Here is a 25,711-nt window from a genome sequence, read left to right on the forward strand (position 1 = left end):
CCTCAATGACACTAGTAAATATTAATACTTTCTTTGACAGGAGTAAATTGAGAAGTTAATGTTACTATACACCTTAGTATGGGATTAACACATAGTAGGTACTTACTATTCTTGAATCAAGGTTCAACATGGTGTGTACTGTACTTTTATCAAAGGCATTAAGTATTTTCTTTCCCACTCTCTTCTTATTAATATAATTTTAAGTGCAATATCATGTGAATATCATGTAATATCAGGTGATCTGGCTTGTGAATACAAATGAATTTACCTTAATATCACTGCCTAGGAATGATGCTAAAGCTGAAACTCCAGTACTTTGGCCACCTCATGCAAAGAGTTGACTCGTTGGAAAAGACTCTGATGCTGGGAGGGATTGGGGGCAGGAGGAGAAGGGGATGACAGAGGAAGAGATGGCTGGATGGCATCACTGACTTGATGGATGTGAGTCTGAGTGAACTCCGGGAGTTTGTGATGGACAGGGAGGCCTGGCGTGCTGCAATTCATGGGGTCGCAAAGAGTTGGACACGACTGAGTGACTGAACTGAACTGAACTGAAATAAATTTTATCAGTCATCTTAACAATCATCTCTGTCTGCCCAAGCTCCACCATTTAGGGCAAGAAAGTTTCAGTTGTATCTCCCAGATGCTCAGGAACAGTTCCACTCATGTTCTACTACTCTCTGCTCCTCACCAACTCATCCTGACCCTGTATTGGGCACTAGTGTCCTTTATGAGACTATACCTTCTTTGGGTGAAGCCCTTCCCTAGTGGTGACAAGGTGCACAGAGGTCTTTTGGCAGACTGGATAAGAGAGGAACCCTCTCGCCAGTTCTGTGCTAGACTTTGTCACCAGAGCCCAAAGTAATACTTCTTAAATCTGAAATCCCCAAATCATTTGCAAAAATGATTCCTCGGTTTCTCACTCTAAGTTCTTTTCCCAAGGTCTTAAAACCCTTCAAAGTCTCTGTGGGAGGGGAGGGCATGCAGGCACCACATCACTCCCTCCATTTCTTTTGGCAGTCTCTCAAGGCCTTTGGCACTAAATTTCTCCTTCCTTCTTTATTCAAAACCATATGCTCCAAGAACAGCAGTGTATACAAACAGATGACTGGAGTTGTCGGCAAGTCCATCCGGTTTATAACCAATTCGGTTCTCCAGCCCACTTTGATCTCAGGTGGCCCACCAAAGACCTTACCCTCTTTCTTAGATCCCTATCAAACAGACAGAGACTTCTAGTTGAAGAAGCATCTTGTCTACTCCATCTTGTCTACTTCTGTTCCTTTGTTGATTCATTTGAAGGTGGAACAGTTGTGCATGGATAGAAGAATCACACATTTCTGCAGCTGAGGCCACCCTGGCCCTGAGTCACAGATGCCTGGCTTTGCTGCGGATCTAGTGCCCCCAGATCCTCAGCCTGTGAAGCTCTGGAGATTTCTGTTGCATTGGTACTGATGTATGAACATCTACAATAAAAGTTAACACAGTAACAATGGGACAACACAAAGTTAACAGTTTAATTTTATTTCTGATTTCTCAGAAATCTTCCTTAAGGTGGTGTAAAAGTTGTTAATGCTCTGTCAGTTTTTAAAATTCTGGTAAGGTTTATAAGATGGGGGGCTTTCCAGGTAGCGCTAGTGGTAAAGAACCCATCTGCCAATGCAGGAGACTTAAGAGATGCTGGTTCGATCCCTGAGTCAAGACTATCCCTTGGAGGAGGGAGGGCATGGCAACCCCCTCCAGGATTCTTGACTGGAGAATCCCCATGGAGAGAGGAGCCTGGTAGGTCATAGTCCATAGGGGCACAAAGAGTCAGAAACGACTGAAGCGACTTAGCATGCAAGCAAGGTATATAAGGACCCATGGCATTAGGCCCATTTAAAAACTCTTGCCCCTTCCTGGGTTTGGAAGAATAATAGTGTAAAGTGTAATAAAGCAATAATTGTTTAAATGTAAAGTGCAATATGTGTGCTTAGTTACTCATTTGTGTCTGACTCTTTGCAACCCCATGGCTGTAGCCTGCCAGGCTTCTCTGTCCATGGGGATTTTTCAGGCAAGAATACTGGAGTGGGCTGCCATGCCTTCCTCCAGAGGATCTTCCAAACCCAGGGATGGAACCCAGGTCTCCTGCATTGCAGGTGGATTCTTTGACTGAGCCACCAAGGAAGCCCAAAATGCAATATAATGATAAACAGAAAGGTAATAAAGAATTCCTTCTTACCTTCATGACCCTAATCTTGTGTTTCTGAAACTGATGTTTCTAGTCTAGTTCTGGATGAAGTCCAACATCTTTCTGAACCTTATTCCTAACCTCAGGGTGACATCCACCTTAGACACTTAAATGTTCTTTTCTGCACTCTGAAATCTAGTTTTCACAAGGGCAGGATCAACAAACTCACACTCAAGTGCCAATTGTGGATGTGACAAGGCTTGACCTATATTTCCCAGAGGAATTCTAGAGGAAAGGCATTAGTCAAAAACTCCAGGTTGCAATGCCTGTTCTGCCACTCTATGAGATGTGAATCCAGCAGCAAACTCTGAGGCCAGTTTCTCTTTCTTAAAAATAGCAACAATATTACCAATTTCACCAGAGATTTTAGATGGAACAGGGAATTTTAGATGGAAGAAATGAAAGAATAAAACTGGAAATACTCTTATTAGTACAGTGTTTGGTACATAGCAGGTGCTCTATTTTGTTAATTTTTAACAAGATTAAAAATCTGGTTAATTCACTCTAAAGAGAACAAGACCTTAAACCAGAGAAAATGGCTTTTAACTGTGGAATTTCATACTGTTTGGGAAGCATTTGCTGGGTCTTTTTTTGGGGGGGGGCTTCCTTAAATCACATTTTAGAGGAAGACGTCAACTCTGTTCTTTTTTATGTGTTTTTTTTTTTTTCTTTCTTTCTATAAGGAGAACAATACACGTGTGTCCATCTCCACCATGGTCTGACATGAACCTGTTTAAGCCTGGATGTGACAAGGGCAGGGACCACAAAAGAGCTTTCAATAAAGTCTAAAGGCTGTCACATACGGAGGCGTCTCTTTCCAGTTATATAAAGTTCATTTCATATGAGGACACAATTCTCTCCCCATTCCAGAGACACTAATCTGTAAAATGGTAAACAGTGAACCTGAAACAGCTTTGCATTTCTTTAATCATCCTATACAGATCTCTATGTTAAAACGGTTTCCTAAATCTACATTTTCCAACTGCTGTGGTTCAATCTTTGCGGAGGAAAGGATAACTCTGCGATCCCAAACTGTCCCTCCCTTACTTGTTTATCTACTAAAGCACCTACATGATGGCATCCCCGTTGATTTTATTTTCTAACTTCAAGCGGGCCTTGAAAGCTGGCCCTTTTATTCTTTGCGCCACAGAGATGCTTGGATAAAAGATGTGGAGCCCCGTGCAGGGTTCCAGACGGCCCGCTGGCTTTGGTGGTGAGGCGTCAGTGGTGAGCTCAGCCGCAGGACTGGCGCCCCGGGCCCCGCAGGGAGCAGGAGCGGGCACGAAGGAAGGGTTCCCGGCCGGCGCCCTTTGGCATCTCCTTAGGAGGGGACACCGCCCAGGCGCCCGCGTTGCTAGGTCCTCTGTTTGCCGGGTTCTAAAGCTGCCCCGAGCGGGACCAAGGCAAACCCGGAGGGGGACCGGAAAAGTCTAGGACCGTCCCCACTGCCCTGCCGGGAAAAGCGGCCTTTCCCCCTGCTGGCCCCTCCGGCCCCCAAGCCCTCCGGGCGCGGGGCGGGGCGCGGAGGAGCCCCCTTCGGCCGTGGGTCCTCCCAACCGTCGCCGACCCGGCGCCCTCGCTCCCGCTCCGCCGCGCACGGCGCGCACCCCCGGTCGCCTCCCGCTAATGGTCTGGCCCGTCGGTAGCCGCCACCCCTTCGGCAGCGCCAGCTGCTCCAGCTGCTCCGGGTCTAGCGCCGGCGCCCGGAGCTGTGGCTGCCGCGGGCGGTGGGCTGGTGGAGGGGAGAACCGGACCATCAACGCAGGCTGCTCGGCCCAGGGCGGCCGCGGAGGGAAGCCAAGGAGCGCGGGAATCGCGCAGGGACCGCTCGCAGCCCGGAGGCGAGGACCCAGGGGCTGGGCTTTCCTCACCCCGGGTGAGTACCTGCTGTCCCAATCCTCCCCGACCCCCTTTCCCTGTGCCCACGCCCGCGAGGTGTGGGCCGCCGCCCGGACGGTCACTTGCCCGAGATCACTGACCCCTGCGGGAGCAGCGGCACGGGGAGCTGTTACTGTTGGTGCTAATGATTCAGCACCATTCGTGCCCTGAGAGATCTGGGCAGAATCGGGGAAGTGGGGTGGGGGGGGGGGGGCGAGATCAGTTGCTGGGCTTTCGCCTGCGCTTCCAGGTTCCGGATGAACGACCCCGGCGGGCGAGGTCGGGTGGGGTGAGCCTGGAGGCTTCCTGATGACTTGCTCTATAATTCCGTCCTTTTGCCACACCACTGTACAAACCTTCGTGAATGTGCGGTGCAACCTTCAGTGTGTCAGATGAGTGGGTTTTTCGCACAGGCGAGTGAAGTCTAGGGCCCTTCTCTATACCAGCCAGTTTCTCTACTTCCTTCCTTTGGATGCCTAATTCGTGCCCCACTCCGCTCAATTTCACATCGTGTTGCATCCCTCCGCTAAGACGCTGTATCCAACTTGTCTTGTATTCACAGTGGGTTTGATTGGTCTTGGCATAGTAGGAAAAGATTTAAGGGGATTAAGAAATAATACTTTTAGAGTTTAGCCACTTCGTATACATATGATTTCATTAAATCGTAACTCAGAACCAAATGTGGAAAGTGAAGAGCGGGAAGTTAAATCGTATGCTCAAGGTTACAGAATAGGAATTTGGATACAAGTGTGCCTGGTCCCCAAACCCACGAATCTTCCACTGCATTAAGGAGTTGTGTATCCAAGTTGTGTGTACATATATATGATTTATTACATATTAAACATAGAATTACTTTTCATAGAAGTAATCTCAAGTAACAGCAACAACCTGTAAACTTCCTGTATATGGAATTATTGTTCTTTTAGTATAAAAGAAGGAGCATTCTTTGAATTGCATGAAAAAATACTATTTTCTTAGAAAGCATATGCCAAAAAATAATATCTGAACAACACTGCATAGGAGAGCTAGTTCATAACAGAAGATGTTCAACACATTTTTAGCAGTGATAAATGGTAAATGCTTAAGTGTTGGAGAAATCTTTTAGGAACGTAAAGGCAATCTGGATTTTTTTTTTTTTTCATGTTAGGGAAACATTTGCAATAAGAACAGTTATTTAGTACATGGCATGTGTGACTGAACTGTTTTTGTAGGGTGTGTTACCCATGATAGGGTGACAGATAAACCCAGGCTGATAATACAATTTGATTCATTACAACTCTGTGATTTGGCATAGCAGGTGATAGCTCCATTTTACAGATGAAGGAACTGAAATACAGAGAAGTTTCAAGATTACACAGCTAGTGGTGGAATCTGGACAACATTGACTCTTACACAAAATATGTGTGTTGTAGCAAAGTATAATTCTGTTTAATGGGAAATTGTATTGATTTGTTTTTGCCTTGCCCTTCAGAGTCAACAATTGTATTGACCTTGTATGCTCGTTCTGTGAATAATGGACACTAGGTTTTTTCTATGTTCTTTTCTTGGCCATTTGATTTGCTTTCATTTATGATTTATATATTTTCTCTTAAGACGTGCAACTCTCGCTGATGTCTCAGGAGGCAGGTTGCTCATTATCTCCAACTACTAGAATAATATGTGATGTCTGATAGGAACATAGTCATTGTAGGCCATCATTTCTAAAGTATTGAACCATATGCACCAGAGAATTATTTTTTAAGTTAATGAGGATATTGATAGACTAAAGCCATAAAATGGAGTTACAGATTTACATTTGTTATTTAGACAAGACTATTAAGACAAGTAAGGTCTTGAGATGAGTCTTAATTTTGATTTCTAGAAGGTCATTTCTTTTTTTTTCTTTATGACTTCAATGAGGCCTTTTGCAGTCCAATCTGTTTAATCCCAAAGGGAAAGCAGAATTGGTATGAATGAATAAGCAAAATTCAATCCCACTGCTATTAAAAAAAAAAAAAAAGGAAACTGCATGTTCTAGTGCTGGAGGGTCAGCAGGAACATTTTAAAACAGACATAGCACATTTTATTTAGATATTCATCACGACTATAAATATAATAACAACTTGGCCTTAGGAATGTTTTCTGTCTCTCTCTCTCTACCCTTCTTTCTCTCGCTCAGTGTATGTATGTATGACTACTGTCTGCAGACCATCTAAATTCTAAAAGTCTAGATGGGGAAACTGAAAGTTTAGCTGGAGAAATAGTTACATACATATTAGTAAGTAACCAAATAGATTAATACTGGCTTAATACCAGGAAAAGGTAAGACAGATTTAAGTGCCACATCAATACTTTAAGAAGCAGAAATAGTGATGACTAGGGTCATAAGAAGATCAGGAAAGTTTTCATGGATGGAAGTGAATGAAATCACTCTGAGATGGGAAAGCTTTCAGTAGGTAAAGAGAAAGCAGATGAAGTAGTTCAGCTGAGAAGTGGTCATGTACTTTTGGATACCTGGTGACAGATTACGAAGGACTTTGCATATCAGGCAGTGAAATCTACTGGTTATCAGGTAATCTAGGGAACTAGCATAGGTCTCTAAGCAAGCCAAATTTCTCTTTGGCTGGTTTTGCTCACATTCTCCATATTTCATGTTCCAAGTGCTCTTCCAGAAAATGTTACTTTTCAGGGTACTGCTATTTAAAGCACTAAAAACCCAGAAAATTTTCTATGCAAGTAAGATTTTTCCTTTTCCAAGGAGGTTTGCCTTTTAAAAGATTTCCCTCTTCCATTATAGTCTTTATTTTAAATTTTATAACATTACTTTTCACTTAATTGCAGTTTGACCGTGAACATTTCAAATGCCTACGTAATTTTCCATTAGGTAGATGTGCCATAAGTTCCTAATCATTCCTCACTGTCACTTTTTTTTTGATGGTAATAAATAACACTGTGATGAGTATCTTTGTTCATAAACTTTTTTCTAAATTTTAGAAATTAGTTCCTTAGTCTCAGAAATAAAATTTCTGGGTTAAAAGGTATGAGTTCTTAGTTTGATTTTTTTGGAAAAAAATTGAGGTATTAATGACATTATAACATTATATTAGTTTTGGGTATACAATGTAATGATACAGTATTTGTGTATATTGCAAAATGATCCCCACAATAAGTCTAGTTAACATCCATCACCACACATTGTTATAGATTTTTTGTGATGCTTAATTTGACTAATTTCTTCTTCTTCTTCTTTATGTATGTATTTTTAATTGGAGGATAATTGCTTTACAATGTTGTGTAGGTTTCTTCCATAATCGACATGAATCAGCCATAGGTATACATATGTCCCCTCCACTTGAACCTCCCTCCCCTCCCATCTCCCACCACATCCCACCCCTCTAGGTTGTCACACAGCACTGGGTTGAGCTATGTGTCACACAGCAGATTCCCACTGGCTGTCTATTCTACACATGGTAAGGTATATATTCCAGTGCTACTCTTTCAATTTGTCCCACTTCCCCTGCTGTATCCACAAGTTAGTTCTCTATCAGTTTGACTGAATTTTATACAAATTTTAAAACCCTGATGATTTCTATATATTCTCTTTGGAGCATTAGTATATTAAGTATAGGATATTTGCATATTAATAATTAATAACACTCCTGTCTATATCTCTTCAGATTACATTATTTCAGGCAAACTTGTCTTTTGATTCGTTAAACCATGAAAGATTAGTTAAACCATGGGTGCTGGGAGAAAGGCAGGTAGTTGGGACCACTGAAGAGAAAAGATGTAGGTAGTGGAGGACAGATTTTGTGGGAGTGAGCAGGAATCTGCAGCCAGAGAAGGAGCTTGTATGATAAACTGCTTTCTGGTCCTGGTGTTGTATTTGTAGACCTCAGCTCTCTCATTTCTCCTGTCCTTCCTTCGGGAATCCACCCTCATTCTCCCCACACTATCTCTCTCTTTCAAACTTCAGCTTCTTCCACCCACCTGTATCAGTTTCCCAGGTCTCCAGCTTCGATATCTTGGGAGTACAAGGCTTATGAACTCACTCTCGGCTTCTAATTTGGAGAATCCACATTGATGAGGGCAGGAATTCCAGACCTCCTCCAATTCTCTGCAGAAGTCCTGGTTACAGGGTGTAAGAGTATGTGGTGGACACTGAAGACTCCCGTCCCCTCTGCTGTGTACATTGCTAGAGACAGCAAGCTCCCAGGAGATGCCGGACATTCCCAGCCTCCCCTCGCGCTCTCGTTCCCAGTATCCCTTGACCAGGGGAAGTTCCCCTCATTGAGGAGAGACTGTTCCTCCATGTGCCTCCAGTTATAGGAATACATGACCCTACCTCCTTGGACAGGTGTTCCTACTTTGGCCAGGCCTCTGCCTTGCTCCCCTAGGCTCTCGGCTGGGTTTCCTCTGGGTACCACTCTCACCCTCCTTGGACTTTGAGGCCAGGAAGCCACTGAGGCAGGGAGGCCATGAAGTGTCTCTGAGAACCAGTGGAAGGGGAATTAGGGATATGAATGTGCCTTGAGGGAGCAAGTAGGGAGCAGAAAGGCAGGTACTTGGAATATGCTCTCAGTTTTGGAAGCCCTGAAAGGAAACAATGAAAACTGAAGCATCTTTATAAACCAAAAATAGGCCTTACCTTTCAGGACCTGACAGATGATTTCTGGTGGAAGTTGGACATAAAGGTGGGCAATTTTGATCAGAATTTGTTCTATGCTTAGTTGGGACTTACTATTTAAAGCAGTTTGCTTAAACTCTTTGAAGGTGATAAATCTTCCAGGCATTATTTGTCAAAGTTCAACCGGGCTTAGTCAGCAGTTTGCATAGGGTTAAGTTAGAGCTAAAAACTTAAATTTAGGTAGGCTTGCTTATTTATTTTCCAACACCTATTTTCCTTAGTTCCCATTCGATGTTTACCTACCTGTAGTGCAGAAGGTAGTTTACAAAGCCATAAAGTTCTGGGACTGTTTAGGTTCTGGGAGTTGAATGATAAATCCAATTTCCTCTTTTTTCTTGCAAGTGGTTAGTTGTCCTGTTTCCTTTGACTTCTTTAAAGGTTCAGAGTTAGATGGCCCAGTGGTCACTGATTCTCCCCTGGGGCTGACTGAGAAGTCTTTCCTTTTGAAATTAATGATATTCTTGGTCTACTGGGCATGCTGAACCATCCACAGTGTTTGGTTTTTCTGAGTTGTATTTTGGCACCCGAGCTTCCAAATTTCTGTATTATCTTTGTTCTTCTGCATAGTCATGTGAAATGGAACATTATGTTTGATAAAAGATTATTTTGAGCATTTCTATCTCTTTTACCCACTACTTTGCAAAGTCTGAACTGGTGCCACACCTAATTCAACAAGATGACAATAGCTTGTTTTCATAAAAACTCTCCTCCCTTTTCCGTGAGCTTATTTGCAGCGACATTGACTTTTTAAAGTAAATCGAGCATTTGCAGTTTGGAAGGTGGATCAGCAATAACCTAGGCAGCAGCTTCAAGATTATTTCAATGTTCTTTGCTGGATTAGAATTTTAGGGTTTTCTTAGGTGTACTTCTCATTTAAGGTAGTACTATCTTTATTCTGTGAGAGATATGAGCCCACTTAAAATTTGTGTAAAATCTAGTTGATGTGGTTTTAATATTAAGTTTGACTGCATATGTGAATATGAATGGTCATACATATGGAGTACTAGGTAGGAAAAATTTAGAAACTGTGGATTTAATTTGAATCATTTGATAGGACAATTTTCACATGTAATTCTGTCATTGCTGTTATTGAAAATATGTTTTTTTCAAGGTATTTAATAAATAAAATCTGTAACCGTGTGTAGCATAATGATTGCTGAAAAACCAGGACAATAATTTTAGCACACATCTCAGTTTATATTTAGAATCAGTCTGTCTGCAGTTACCCAACAACTATGTGCTAGCTACTCTGTGGAGAGGAAAGCTAGACCTTGAACATTTTCTACAATCAGCATAATTCACATGAAACCAGATGGAGGCATTTTCATTTAGCTGTTGGTTTGATCACATCGTAATATTTCATTACTTAGCATCTCTTAATCTAGAATCCTAAAGATCGGCAGATATTATTTCTTCCATTTTAATGACGTGAAAAATCAAGCTTGGGAGAGAAAAAAAAAAACAGATAAAACTGTGTGCAAAATCATAGTAGGATTAGAAATTGGTCTAAAACTGCCCCTCTTAGATACTAGTTTTGACAATAGATCTAGGTATAACATATAAGCAAGGGGATGACCTTTATTCATTTATTGCATAGTTTTAATGGTTTTACTAGTGTTACAGTATTTGAGAAAAAAATAACTTGTCAAATCCACTGGATATTTTTTTCTGTGTTGTCTGCTTTTAGTCCATTATCAGCTTCACCCTTAGTCAACACACACATATTTCCATGCATTATTTTTGGAGAATTGAAACGTTATTTCTGGAACTTGCTGCAAAAATTAAAGGAAAATAGACATTTTAATGTATGAAAAGTTTTAAAGGGAGGGATCAGCATTTTTAAAAATCAAGTGGGCTGTGTATATGTGGAAAAGCTTTTTCACTTGTCAAAAATCAGTGCCGAATGAGTGTTTCTGGCAGAAAGAAAAATTTGCTGCTACATATGTTAGGAGGTTGTCATTTTGGAATAGGAGGCATTTTCTCCTTAAAAATGTATCTTGGGTATATATGTATTGATAGCTGTTTTCATTCTTGATTAAGGAATTTAAAGTTAAATGTGTTTTTCATTAGTTATAGTATGGCATATTTATTTCCATAATGTGCTCGAAAGTGTATCTATGAATTTTGTTTTTGAATTCATAAAGAACTAGAATAATAAACATAGGATGAAGTTAAAGACCTAAAGGGTAACTTCTGCTGGGAACAAAATTAAATGAATACACTCAGCGTTACCTATGAATATGGATATTTAGATCTCCAAGTAAAATTACCTAATGGTAATCCAAAAGTTTTTCTCTCCTTGGTATAATTATACATATTATGGTAACATACAAGTGATATTCATGTTTTCTGAAAGAAAAAAGTCCAGAGTAGTATAAAGGTACCATGATTTATGTAATTGTTTGATTTTTCTCATATTTTGTAGGCATTCCATAAATGCAGCTCTTTCTCCAGTTAATATTTTGTTCAGTTCAGTCGCTCAGTCCTGTCTGACTCTTTGCGACCCCATGAATCGCAGCACACCAGGCCTCCCTGTCCATCACCAACTCCTGGAGTTCACTCAGACTCATATCCATCGAGTCAGTGATGCCATCCAGCCATCTCATCCTCTGCCATCCCCTTCTCCTCCTGCCCCCAATCCCTCCCAGCATCAGAGTCTTTTCCAATGAGTCAACTCTTCGCATGAGGTGGCTAAAGTACTAGAGTTTCAGCTTTAGCATCTTTCCTTCCAAAGAAATCCCAGGGCTGATCTCCTTCAGAATGGACTGGTTGGATCTTCTTGCAGTCCAGGGGACTCTGAAGAGTCTTCTCCAACATCACAGTTCAGAAGCATCAATTCTTCGGTGCTCAGCCTTCTTCACAGTCCAACTCTCACATCCATACATGACCACTGGAAAAACCGTAGCCTTGACTAGATGGACCTTAGTTGGCAAAGTAATGTCTCTGCTTTTCAATATGCTACCTAGGTTGGTCATAACTTTCCTTCCAAGGAGTAAGCATCTTTTAATTTCATGGCTGCAGTCACCATCTGCAATGATTTTGGAGCCCAGAAAAATAAAGTCTGATACTGTTTCCACTGTTTCCCCATCTATTTCCCATGAAGTGATGGGACCAGATGCCATGATCTTCGTTTTCTGAATGTTGAGCTTTAAGCCAACTTTTTCACTCTCCACTTTCACTTTCATCAAGAGGCTTTTGAGTTCCTCTTCACTTTCTGCCATAAGGGTGGTGTCATCTGCACATCTGATGTTATTTATATTTCTCCCGGCAATCTTGATTCCAGCTTGTGCTTCTTCCAGCTTTTGTATTTTTATATAATCTTTTTATTATGATAAAAGCACACAGCATGAAATTTATTATGTTAAACATTTTAAAGTATATAGTTCAGTAGCAGTAAATATATTAACTTTGTTGTGAAATAGACCTCCAAGAACTTTCTCCTCTTGCAAATCAGAAATCTTATACCCATTAAATAACAACCTCCCTTTCCCTCTCCCCCAAGACTTTGGTAACCACCATTATAGTTTCTTGTTTCTATGACTTTTGCTAGTTTGGATACCTTAGTATAAATGGAATCATATATTATTTGTTTTTTTGTGACTAGTTTATTTCACTTAATATAATTGCTAAAATTTTACCCATTTATAGAATATGACAACATTTCCTTTTTTAAAACCAAATAATATTCCATTGTATATATACACTAGTTTTTCTTTGCTTATCTGTTGATATACATTTGGGTTGCTTCCACATGGGTTGCTAATGAGAAAAATGGCACTATGAACAAAGATGTACAAATATCTTTCCAAGACTCTGCTGTTAATTCTTTTGGATTTATACCCAGAAATGGGCTTTCTGGATCATATAGTAGTTCTGTTTTTGATTTTTGGGGACCTCCCATACTGTTTTCCATGGTGATTATATCACTTTATCTTCCTGTCAGGAGTGTGCAAGGGTTCCAATTTTTCCATATCCTCTATAACACTTGTTTATTTATTTATAGTAGGCAGCTTACTGGATGTGAGGTGATATCTCACTGTGGTTTTGATTTGCATTTCCTTGATGATTAACGATGTTGAGTGTCTTTCACGTACCTGTTGGCTATTTGAATATCATCTTTGGAGAAATGTCTATGCAAGTCCTTTGCCCATTTTAAAATCTGGTTATTTGATTTTTTTGTTGTTGAGTTGTTGGAGTTCTCTCTATATTCTGGATGTTAACCCTTTATCAAATAAATGATTTTCTCCCACTCAATAGGTTGCTTTTTTCCCTCTATTGATTGTGTTCTTTGCTGTACACAAAAATTCTGTTCATTGTAGTCTTGTTTATATAGTTTTGCTTTTGTTGCCTGTGTAGCATTATTTTTAGCAGTTTAAAAATGTATTAAGAAAATTGTTTCAAATTGCTGTTTATTATTTTTCTCTTTAGTTTTTGAAGTCCATGAGATTATTTTTGAGACTGCAATTATGATGCCTGGTGTAATTATTTAACAAATTAAACAATTTTGATTAACTTTTTCTTTTTGGAAGATCCACTGTTAAACCTATTTAATGTAGAATGTTGTTGCTATACTTTAATATGATAAAAGGAGTTATGTTAAACCTATATGTTAATTTAGGGAGAATTAGCATCTTTACTATGTTGATTCCTCCAATCTGTAAACATGGTATGTTTCTCCAGGTATTAATATTTAGGTCTTCCTTGATTTCTTTGATCAGAATATCATAATTTTGATTATATATAGTTATATTTTGTTAGACTTATACCTAAGTATTTCATTTTCTTTGGAGCTACTATACAGCAACTGCATTTGAAATTTTTGTTTCCATTTCTTCTCTGTCAGTTTATAGAAATGCAGTTGATTATTGTGTTGGTCTTATATCCTGAAACCTTACTAAGCTCACATACATTTTGAATCTAGGGCTGCAGATCCTTTGAGGATTTTTTAAATGTAGACAATTGAGTCATCTGAAAATGAAAACAATTTTATTTCTTTCAATCTGTATGCCTTTAATTCATTTTTCATGCCTGATTGCAATGGCTAGAACTTCCAGTATTGTGGGAAGAATGGTGAGAGTAGACATCCTTACCTTCTTCCAAATATTACAGGAAAAAACATTATTTTACTAAGTATGATGTTGTTGTTGTTGTTTAGTCGCTAAGACATGACTGACTCTTTTGCATCCCCATGGACTGTAGCCCACTGTGAAATCTGCCCATGGGATTTCCTAGGCAAGAATACTGGAGTGGGTTGCCATTTTCTTCTCTAGGGAAGCTTTCTTACCCTGTAATTGAACTCACATCTCCTGCATGGGCAGGTGGGTTCTTTACCACTGAACCACCAGAGAAGCCCAGGTATGCTGTTAGCTGTATGTTTTTTTTTTGTAGCTGTTCTTTATTAGGTTGAAGGAGTTGCCCCTCTGCTCCTAATGCATTGAGACTTTTTATCCTGAATGGATGTCAAATTACATCAAATGCTTTTTACTGTATCAATTGATACAGACATATGACTTTTCTCTACTCCTGTTGATATGGTGGATTGCATTGATTAATTTTTGAATATTGAATCAGCCTTGAATACATAGGATAAATCACATTTGGTCATGTGTACATGACACACACATACACATATATACTTAAAAATATACACACTTGCTGTATTCAATTTGTTAACGTTGCTAATTATTTTTGCTTTTAAGTTTGAAGAGATATTGGTTTGCAGCTTCCTTTTTATTGTGCTTCATTTGTTTGGATATTGTTAGACTATTACTGGCCTCATTTGGCACTAAGAAACTATTACTTGTTGAGTTTGGGTGTTGTATCAAATTCAAATATTATAATAACCTGAGAAGGCTACTAAAACTCCTTTTCCCAACTATATATCTCTGTGAGGCCAAATTTTGTCATATATTTCAACCAAAAGAACTTACCAAAATGAATGCTGAAGCAGATATGAGAATCTGTTTTATTGAAGCAAGATATTAGAGGAATTAAAAAAAAAACCAAAACAATGTCACTTATTTCTTTTAAAAAACTATATTTTTTAATGTAATATGATTTTGTTAACATGTAACACTTTAACATTTACATGTTAACATTAAATGTTAACATGTAATGGTTTTATTATTGTTATTTAAAATGAATAAATATTTCAAACATTTATCAGTTTTAGTTTCTAATAGGATGAATATTGATCAATATGACTCACAAAATGAATCTCACCAAAACTAAATGAGTGTAAAGAGTTCCAACACCAAAAGTTTGAGAAACACTACTAGGAAGACCAAGATAAGGAGAAAAGTGAAGCCAGAGGCCTGGGCATGTGCATCTCACCTTTGGCATTGGCTTGATCAGGTTGCTCCAGGTGCATGTTTTCTTTTTTCTCCACTAGTATTTTTATTTCACAAAATATGCTTTTTCCTCCACATTGATTCTTTGATATGCACTCTAACTTCCTAGAAAAAATATCTTAAATAGACCAATAGAAGTCCATAATGTAATTGTCACAAAATGAAATCCCTCAAAATTATCCCCACTCTAATAAATGTTATATATAGACATAAAACTATATTTTAAGTTATAAATTATAATAAATAGAATTGAGCTTCCCTGGTGGCTCAGATGGTAAAGAAACTCCCTGCAATACAGGAGACCTGGGTTCAATCCTTGGATTGGGAAGATCTCCTAGAGAAGGGAATCGTTACCTCATTCTTGCCTGGAGAATTACATGGACAGAGGAGTCTGGCCAGTTATAGTCCATAAGGTTGCAAAGAGTTGCATCCAACTGAGTGACTAAATACACACACAATAAATAGAATAGAAATATTAATTCAGTGATGACTTATGTAAGGATGAAGTAATTTAGAATGTTTTGTCAAGAATTGACTAAAAGATAGTGCAAGAAACATTTAAATTACTGTCTTTTGATTTTGATCATTATAAATGGATTTTTTTTGTACTTTTCTCCAGCCCTTTATTTTCATATTATTTGTATATAGTAAAATGTGCACCTTGTAGAGTTTTGACAATATTTTGGTAAATAGCATTTGAAGATACCTAGTTTGTAATAGTATCAACATACAAAATGAGATGATAAAAATCTTAGCATTATTAGTGAGGAAAAAACTAAGATCAAGTCAGCTAGGGGAGACATTAGCTCACAAAATCCATTTTATAAAATCCTTCATGTTTATTAGAGCTGAGCACACATTTGATTCCAGTTTTCTAATTTCCAGGGAAAGAGAGCATACAGAAATTTTAATGATTAATTAAAAATCTCATACATGAAGAAACAATTGCCTAAGAGGAACAAAGTTTTTCCTACATAGAATCCAAAGTGAAATTTATGCTGTAGTTTCTTTTAAAGTGGATTCAATTTAGTGTAATGCAAAATGTCTTCATATCATTACAGTGAAATTCAATAGGATTCTTTGGACTATTTTTTTTACAATGTCTTTAAACCTGGGCGCCTGATGTGGATGATATGGATGTGTGGATGTATGTCTTTTGGGGAAGTAACTTCCAAAGATTTCCTTCTGTAACATGGGAATAATATCTGCCCTGAGAGCATTGTAATATAGATAAAGATTGTAGTGTCTGCTCAATAAATTACACGACTGAGCGACTTCACTTTGACTTTTCACTTTCATGCATTGGAGAAGGAAATGGCAACCCACTCCAGTATTCTTGCCTAGAGAATTCCAGGGATTGGGGAGCCTGGTGGGTTGCCGTCTATGGGGTCGCACAGAGTCGGACATGACTGAAGCGACTTAGCAGCAGCATCCTTCTATTAAGGCCTTCCCAGGTGGCGCTAGTGGTAAAGAACCCACTTGCCAATGTAGAAGACATAAGAGATAAGGGTTTGATTCCTGGGTTGGGAAGATCCCCTGGAGGAGGGCATGGTAACCCACTCCAGCATGCCTGTAGGACCCCATTGCCAGAGCAGCCTGGCGGGCTATAATCAATATGGTCATGAAGAGTCAGACATGACTGAAGCCACTGAGCAGCAAGCATCCTTCTGTTAGGGTGACTGTGACCAGCAATGTAGCATGGTCCCAGGTATATAGCTCTCTGATCACCTGGCTTAATCCAGGAATGAACATTATAGAATCTTAAAAAGTTGGAGTTCTGCCTATCTTTTAGGAATTCCTTCATACATATTATTGTTCTTAGCTGTAATTGTGAGGAACGATCCATTTGAGGTTTTGCTCCCTGAGGATTACCTGCTATTTCTTTTCAATCAATACGATTTCTTTTCAATTCAGTCAAATGCTTACTTATTTCTTTTCAATCAAGTAAAGAATTCCGTGATTTGAAAGTCATCTAGACCGAATAATAGGAGGACTTTTGTCTGTACCAAAAAGGCTAAAGGAATGACCCTATAAGGTTTTACACCTCCTCCAAAATAAATTTTTCATTTGTTACAATGCACAGAGGAGTGGGTGTTGGAAGTCCTAAATTTATGACATGGAATGTAGCTCCAAATGCCCATTTCAGCTGAAAGTCCTATGTACAGATAAAATAGTCAGAATTACCACTTCTACCTCTCTTGTAATTTTTCTCTTCAGACCAAAACATTTTTTCTCGAGTGTTTTTTTAAATCATTGTTGAGTCTCTATTGAGGGAAAGTGAAAACAAAATTGTTGGGGTTTGGTAAACTCTCTCTTAGTAAAAATTGAATTAGGCCTCAGACTTCTTTGAATAGAGGAGTAAAATTAATTTGTAGTAATTGGGTGAGCATTCCAGAAGGTTGGTTTGCTTACTTAATTTTAATCTTTTAAAGTCAAGTATCAGATGACTGGAATGGGTGTTTGATTTTTAAAAATCTTTTTGAATCTTTGAGTTGAATTTTCTTTCCTTTGTCTCTTGAGACTTACCTCAGGTAAGTCCTATGATCTATACACATTTTCTATACGGTTAAAAGCCTTCTGGGGCTGCCCATGGTGGCCTAACTCAGATTCAGTGTAGTGTCTGCAGGTGGCTGAAGCTTTCTCTGTGCTTCCCAGGGCCCACAAGAGAGAGGAGGGTTCAGATCCTTTTTGTCCAGACTAAACCAATGGGGAGGTCACGGTCTTAGGTTTGGAGTCAATTAGGTACTTATAATCTGTGTTGAACTAATGAATAAATGAAGAGTCAAATTTATATCTTAGCCTCAATAATTGTTTTAAGATTATAAGCAACTAATTTTAATTATAACATAGCCAAATGTCCATCATATTAGAAATTTCCATTTTCATCATGGCCAGATTAGAGTTTTGGAGTTTAAATAAATGCTCACTTATTTGTAATATTTATGATTAACACTGTATATTAATTATAAATGATTAATTATTAATATATGATATTATATGTGCTGCGATTCATGGGATCGCAAAGAGTCGGACATGACTGAGCAACTAATCTGATCTGATCTGATAATTTTCATTTAGTTTTCCTTTTCCAAGTACCAAAAACTTCTTGTTTTATTGGAATATCTTCTAATTTGATTTAAACTGATCCTTAAAAAATGAGTTACATAATGAGTTACCAAATCCGTTATAAAAATATGAAAATATTTAAATAGTAGATTTATACCACCTATTTATTAGTCTTGCTTTCATGGTTGAGATTTATAGTTTCTCTTAGGAAAACTAGATGAATGTTTGATTTTTGACAAAAAGTATTTCTTCTCTATATTATGAAATATCTATCGTATGACATTCTAGAGGATAATTAGGGGGCAACTCTTTCCTTCCTCCTTCCCTTCCCTTCTTTTACTTGACCTTCCTTCCTTCCTTTCTTTCTTTTTCTTTCTATCTACCACCATAATTTATCTGTCTCTTGAGCTTTGGATTTAATTCTGATTTAGGCCTTCTCTTCTAATTTGTGGATTCTAGTCTGAGAGGAGCCAATAAGTGAACTGGGAACTTGAGAAGGAAAAGCTTCTCTAATGCCTGTAGTCCCCTGGGCACATTTGTAACTCAGTCTCTGTGACTGGTGTCTGAATCATTTTATCCTGATAGTCTTCTTAAGCAGTTGCCTCAGATGCCATAATAGATGAAGGTTATTATTTTAACTCTAAAATCCTTAGATATATATTTGTTAGGTGAGATAGCTGTTATACAAATTCTAATGGACTAAAATAAGGACAATAGGAAATTCATTGTTTCGTTATACGTTACTCCAAGAAGTTGTAGATGTACAAACTAAATACTTAGTATAGTACAGGTGAAGTAGTCACATTAATAAAATTAAGGGGAAAAGGAAAATATTGCTGTATTCTAAAAACATCACTAAATTGTCCAATTTGGGGATCATAGTATAGCACTGCAAATTATTATTTTACCTTTCCCTAGCCCTTTTCTGGCCCAAAGGAACCACATTTACATTGAAATTCAAATACAGCAAGCTCTGAGTTTTGCCTACTTCCAGTGCTTCTGTGTGTGCTCCAGGAGGAAATTCTTGGCCTGTGACCAGTGCTTTACCTTCTTTGGGCATCCTCAGGACTCTCAGTGCTGCAGCTTGCTTCTTCCTGAGGTGAATCAGCGAAGCTGTCTGCCAGTCAGCTCCAGCCATGGCTGGCTGTTCTTTCTAATACTTGGACTCATAGCGTTAAGTGAAGCTGCATTACGTATAAAGTCATTAAGCCATTTGATTTGGGCCAAAATTTTGAAGCTAAGAATGCTGTGTGATTTTCTTCTTTGCCTTTTATGATTGCAAAAGATTGGAACTAGAAATTTTGAAAGTTAAATTTTCAGAAAGATTGGCAGAATTTTTTACATGGATTCTTGAAATAGATTTTTAGGGAGTATGCTTTCTGGCATTGTTTCAATTTTAATTCTCATTTATATCCTATTATAATTTTCAATTACTTTCTTCTAATGCTAAATGAATTTAAGTTTTATTTTATTTAAATTTCTGTAGTTTCCATTAGCCAGTACTTACTATATAGGGTGAATAATACGTATTAAATGTCTTAATTATTCAGATCATTGTGATAAACTTTTGACTGGTCGGGGATATAATATATTAAAACCATATATTTGTATGTTTGTATATATTTATGTGTGTGTCTGTGCACATTCAGTCATGTCCGACTCTTTGTAACCCCATGGACTGTAGCCCACTAGGCTTCTCTGTCCATGGAATTTTCCAGTCAAGACTCCTGGAATGGGTTCCCATTCCCTCCTCCAGGGGATTTTCCTGTCCCAGGGAACCTGTATCTCCTGCGTCTCCTGTTTTGGCAGGTGGATTATTTACCACTGAGCCACCTGGGAAGCCCCATATATTTATATATTTGAATATATAATATATATTTTAAAAGATTTTTTTGGAATAATCCCATTGTCCCAGTACTTCAGTGAAGTTAAGATATGTGAAAGACATGATCAAATATCTTTATTTAGGTCAACATAGGTGATAAAGAGAGTTTGGTAGGGTTAAGAGAGAATAAATCATTATTTGTTTCCTTTTGATTTACCTTTTAGTGAAAATGTTTTTTTTTTTCCACATTGCCATTCGTAAAATGGAAACAAACCATAGCAGTGTATTTTGTTTGGTAAGTGTTCAGTAAATCTGTTTAATTAAAACCAAGTATGAAAACAGGAATTGGAAAAGTCGATTTAATATTAAAATAGATAAGAGAATAACCTGTATAAACAATGTAAGCTAATGCAATAGAGATATTTTCAAAGTTTGACTTCTTGCTTTTTTGATATAATCCTTGGCAAGGAAGGGTATCATCTAGACTAGATGTCAATAAACCAGATATTAGAGTAACTATATTTGTGATTATTCAGAAAGATGGAAGATGTGATTCATTCTTAATTTGTATTTTGTAACACCAAAATTTCATGAGTAAAAAATGGGAAGCTTCTGTAACCCAATTAAGCAAACAAGCACATACATTAAGCCCCATGATGTATCAGGCTCTGTGTTTTATTCATATTGCTGAGACTGAAAGACATTGCCCTTTATAGTAAAGAACTTTAAATCTAATACTTAAAAAATATGATACAGTTTTGTGAGCGTTCATGCACCGAATAACAGTCCATTCTGCCTAAGACAGAGAAGAAAATGAAGGGACAGCTAAGCTAGGCTTGAATGTTGGCTGGCAAAGGAGGAAACTCCAGGGTTAGAGAAAAACACAAGTAAGTGTATTCAAATTAGAAAATGAATACCATTTTCAGGATGGTCTTTTTTTTTTTATCTCCTGTGTTTAGCTAGGATAACTTTTGAACATATTTGGCTGCAACTCATGGTAAGAAGAAATAATGATTTATTTCTTGCCATGGTATACATACATACCTCCAAACACACCCATGCATCCCCCTTCCCCTCCCTTGGAAATCAAAGTTTCAAAACTCAGTACTCTTTTCTTCCTGCATTCAGTGCAGCCTGGCACTCTTGTATTTTTGTCTATTCTATTCTTTCATTTAAAAATGCTGATTGAATCTCACTAAATTGATTCTGTGACATTCATAGGTCATGGTCTGTATTTAAAAACAAAGAAACCAAAAACTGTACTAGAGTTCAAAATTCATAGGGAATCCCCTTTCATACCCAATATGCAGGTATGCAGGTTTGCTGTTCTTTAGTCCCTATGTTGTGGAGAAGGCAATGGCACCCCACTCCAGTACTCTTGCCTGGAAAATCCCACGGATGGAGCCTGGTAGGCTGCAGTCCATGGGGTTGCTAAGAGTCAGACATGACTGAGCAACTTCACTTTTACTTTTCACTTTCATGCATTGGAGAAGGAAATGGCAACCCACTCCAGTGTTCTTGCCTGGAGAATCCCAGGGACGGGGGAACCTGGTGGGCTGCCATCTATGGGGTCGCACAGAGTCGGACACGACTGAAGTGACTTAGCAGCAGCAGCAGCAGTGATATTATGTAGTGGATTGTGTCTGGTGTATGCTCTGCTTGTGTGTGGTCAGTCATGTCTGACTCTTTGAGACCCCGTACACTGTAGTCTGCCAGACTTCTCTGTCCATGGAATTTTCCAGGCAAGAATACTGGACTGGTTTGCCATTTCCTACTCCAGGGTATCTTCCCAACCCAGGGATCGAACCCATGTCTCTTGCATCTCCTGCATTGGCAGGTAGCTTCTTTACCACTGCACTACCTGAGAGGGGTGATGTCTGGTGTATAGTCTCTAGAAAGTAAAGTAAAAAAAAAATGAGTATTAACCTACAAATGCGTTTGCCTCTTGACATCAAAATCTATTATGCTTAGCGTTAATGTCAAGAACATTTTTTTGTGTGCTCATAAACAAAGTATATTTTCCATTGTATTAAGTCAGTGTACTTAGCATCCTGTGGATATGCTTTTTGCTATTGTTGTTTGTTTTGGTTTTAAGAAGATTATTTATTTATTATAATTACTTTTCAATATGATTTTTCTATAATATAACTGCTTCAAAAAGATTATCTGAATGATTTACTTAAAATATATAATTTATCAGTTCTCTTTGCATTTAGATAAGAATTTACCTACTTCTTGTCATCATCTTTAGTTTGCTGCTTAGTTTTCAACAACTGCTTCCATAATGGTGACTGGGAAAGCATTCATTTTTCATGGACGTATGTGTTCCTTACATTTAGTACATGTTCAAATAAAATAAACATTTTCACTGTGTCTGGGAAATGGATTTGTGAATTGCTACACCAGCTTTGTTTAGGTAAAATGCATACTTGTTTCACCTTTTCCTTTGTTCATTTTCTTTCAACCTATTCAAGTATTAAAGCATTTGTAGGATACACATACTCAAGTAAATTTAAATGAGTTAATAGATTTAAAGTTCTTAGAATAGTACTTGGTGCTTAGTAAGCATTTAATACTTTAGTCATTGTTTATTTCCATTGGCTTAAGAAGATGCACAATGCAAGTGTATTATGATAGAGTCAAATATTTGCAAAAGAAGTTGAATAGCTTTAAGTTTTGTGACCGAGAATGGAAGTTGGTATTTCTGCTTGTCAGTGCACCTGAAAATGGAATATACCAACAGGCATCATATATTCAAAGCTGAAATTAGGTATTTAAAATTGAAGTGTCAGATTTCAGGAAGGACAATTAGCTTTTTGACCTTTTACAGATGATTCAGTTTAAAAAGCTTTGCATTTGAGAATATTAAGAAAATTGAAGACATTTAAGCCTTAAGAAGGACGTACTCTTTTACTTTGTTAGTGTTTGTAGGCACAAAATTAAATTCAGTTGATAGCACTGGAATGGTTTTGAGGTGAAGTGTTAGTAGAGAAGGGAGGAACACTTTCTGAATGTAGGATTTGAATGATGGGTTATTGGTTTCCAGAGTATTCCAATATGATAAAACCCAAGTTAGGAATAATCCACTTGGATTTGATTCTAGAATTTATTGGATATGTCTAAACCACTGAGTTGAATCTTATGAAGACTGACATATGTTCTGCTCTCACTCTGCTGTCGTCATTCTCAGATTATTACCTTTGACACTGTGCAACTGTGACTCTCTTGTGATTGATGGTTGAAATCTAGAATGTGTCACATAGGACAGCCATTGTCAGAGGCCATGTGATTAAGGACTAAGCATATTTCGTGGAGGCAAAAATGAAATCATACACTTGGTGACGAAAAAAATGGCATAATCTTGCTAGGAACAAAAATTTAACTCTCAACCTGTCCTTTCCACTTGCTTCCCTTGGCTTTTCTCCCTTATTCATATTTCTTCCTTCTTCCTTCCTTTTCCTTATGAAAAATTAACTTCCTTTTGAAAAAAGTTTCCATATAAACCTGTTATGATGCTATGATATGCATTTCCCCACACTCTATATTTCCTTTGATTAAAGGTCTTGAGATGTGTTAAAAATTATGCTAACAGAAACTATGCTGTGATACTGATGACATCAGCATACAACTGTGTTGTTTAAGGTGCTGTGCTATGTCTTCCCATCAGCTTAAACTGATTTCTGAAAAGAATATCATGCTTGTAGAGTTTACTGTGAAAGTTAGTTATAATAGGAGAGAGTTGGTGAATCTGAATGGGGATAGCAGTATAGGATGAATTTTGTGTCTGGCTTCTAAGTGGTAGAGGGATCAAGTGTGTGTTGTTTTTTAAAGCAATGAACTTGGTATTGGACCTGGGTTTTAGCCTTAACTGGTACCTAGCATGGCCTTGGAGAAGGCAATGGCACCCCACTCCAGTACTCTTACCTGGAGAATCCCATGGATGGAGGAGCCTGGTGGGCTACAGTCCATGGGGTCACTAAGAGTCGGACATGACTGAGTGACTTCCCTTTCACTTTTCACTTTCATGCATTGGAGAAGGAAATGGCAACCCACTCCAGTGTTCTTGCCTGGAGAATCCCATGGATGGAGGAGCCTGGTGGGCTGCCGTCTGTGGGGTCACACAGAGTCGGACACGACTGAAGTGACTTAGCAGCAGCGGCAGCAGTAGCAACAGCATGGCCTTAGGCAAGTCAACTAACTTCTTAATACTCAGCTTCTTCATTTGTCAAATGAGAAAGAAACATCTTATTAAATTGACCTTATAGTGTTGTGAAGGGCAAAGAGATTGAGAGTATGAATGCTGAAGTAAAGCTGTTCTTTGTGCACAAGTGGTGAGATACGTCTTACCACCTATGGCAGTGTAACTTCATCTATTTATCTGTAAAATGAGAATGGTAATAGTTCCAGTCTTATAGGGTTTTTGTGTCACATAAGATGATCTACATCATGCATTTTACATAGTGCTTGATAAAAGAGCAAATATTCATTCATTTATTGAGCACCTATCTTTTCCCAGGTGCTTTTCTAGGTGCTTGGAAAACACCTGTGAGCAGAACCACAGATAGTCCCTTTTCTTTGCAAGTTTGTAGGCCAGTGAGAGGGATGGAATTAATTAAAAATAAACATATAATTGCTACTCTCAGTGCTATGAAGGAAGAGTACCCATGCCCTGAGAGTAACATCAGGGAAGGTGGGCTCTAACTAGGCAAAGGCCAGGGACAGATGCAAGTGGATTTCAGTCAGAAAGAGTGTCATGTGCAAAGTCTGTGTGGTGGGAACATGCAGTGGGGGGTTATTACACAGAGAGTAAAAGGGAGGTGGCTTATAATCAGGCTGGAAAGACAGGCAGGCTGCCTGACACATCAGGGTTCCATGAGGGAAGCAGAACCACTAAGAGCGTTGGGGAGTAAGATATTAACTATAAAGACGAAAAGCAGTCTACAGAGGGCTTATACTTTTTCATCTGGTGCTGAGTCAGGAGGGCTGGATGTGTCAAAGAATTGAACACGAATTAGAATTTACTAGGACAGAATGGAATGCATAAGAACAAACTGGAACCTATATCTGACCCTTGCTTTCTTCAGTCTTGACAATGTGGGTGGCCTCCAGGAAGAGCTGGTGTTCCTTGCCATACATGTGCCTGGTCTGGAAAGGCTAGATGTGCCAGGATTTAGAGAAGCTGAAGAAGATTCGGTAAGATCTGGAACAGCTGCAGGCTCAGATCCTGCCCTCTGCCAAAAGGAGGAGCCAGCAGATTAGTGTCAACATGGTTGGATGTCACCACTGACTGAATGGACAGGAGTTTGAGCAGTCTCCGGGAAATGGTGAAGGATAGGGAAGCCTGGTGTACTGCAGTCCATGGGGTCGCAAAGGGTCAGACACGACTTAGCAACTGAACACCAACAAATACAATAGTGCATGGTGCCCCTGTACTGACTTTAGGAATATAATGGCTACTTCTTTACCTTTACCTTCAAAATTGCATACAGATTTCTTCTTGTGGGTAACTCTAACCTGAAACCATGCAAGGAAGGGATATCTAGGAAATATTGTTAGTGTAGCTGAATTAACTCGGAGAAGGCAATGGCACCCCACTCCAGTACTCTTGCCTGGAAAATCCCAAGGACAGAGGAGCCTGGTAGGCTTCAGTCCATGGGGTTGCGAAGAGTCGGACACGATTGAGCGACTTCACTTTCACT

General features: G+C 38.7%; 1 protein-coding gene across 5 annotated transcripts in view; it reads left to right on the top strand.

Annotated features, from left to right (window-relative positions):
• The first annotated feature begins 3,430 nt into the window (after positions 1-3,430).
• Positions 3,431-25,711, top strand: part of TTLL7 (tubulin tyrosine ligase like 7) — a 154,110-nt gene continuing 131,829 nt past the window's right edge. Inside the window, exon 1 of one of the 5 annotated variants that reach the window (XM_025288388.3) lies at positions 3,431-4,103. The gene's annotated coding sequence lies outside the window, so the exon portion shown is untranslated. The remainder of the gene's footprint in view (positions 4,104-25,711) is intronic. The other 4 variants (XM_025288387.3, XR_006551842.2, XM_044944786.2 and 1 more) reach the window with 4 other exon arrangements.

Source organism: Bubalus bubalis, chromosome 6 (genome assembly GCF_019923935.1).
Source record: "Bubalus bubalis isolate 160015118507 breed Murrah chromosome 6, NDDB_SH_1, whole genome shotgun sequence".
NCBI classification, from domain to species: domain Eukaryota; kingdom Metazoa; phylum Chordata; class Mammalia; order Artiodactyla; family Bovidae; genus Bubalus; species Bubalus bubalis.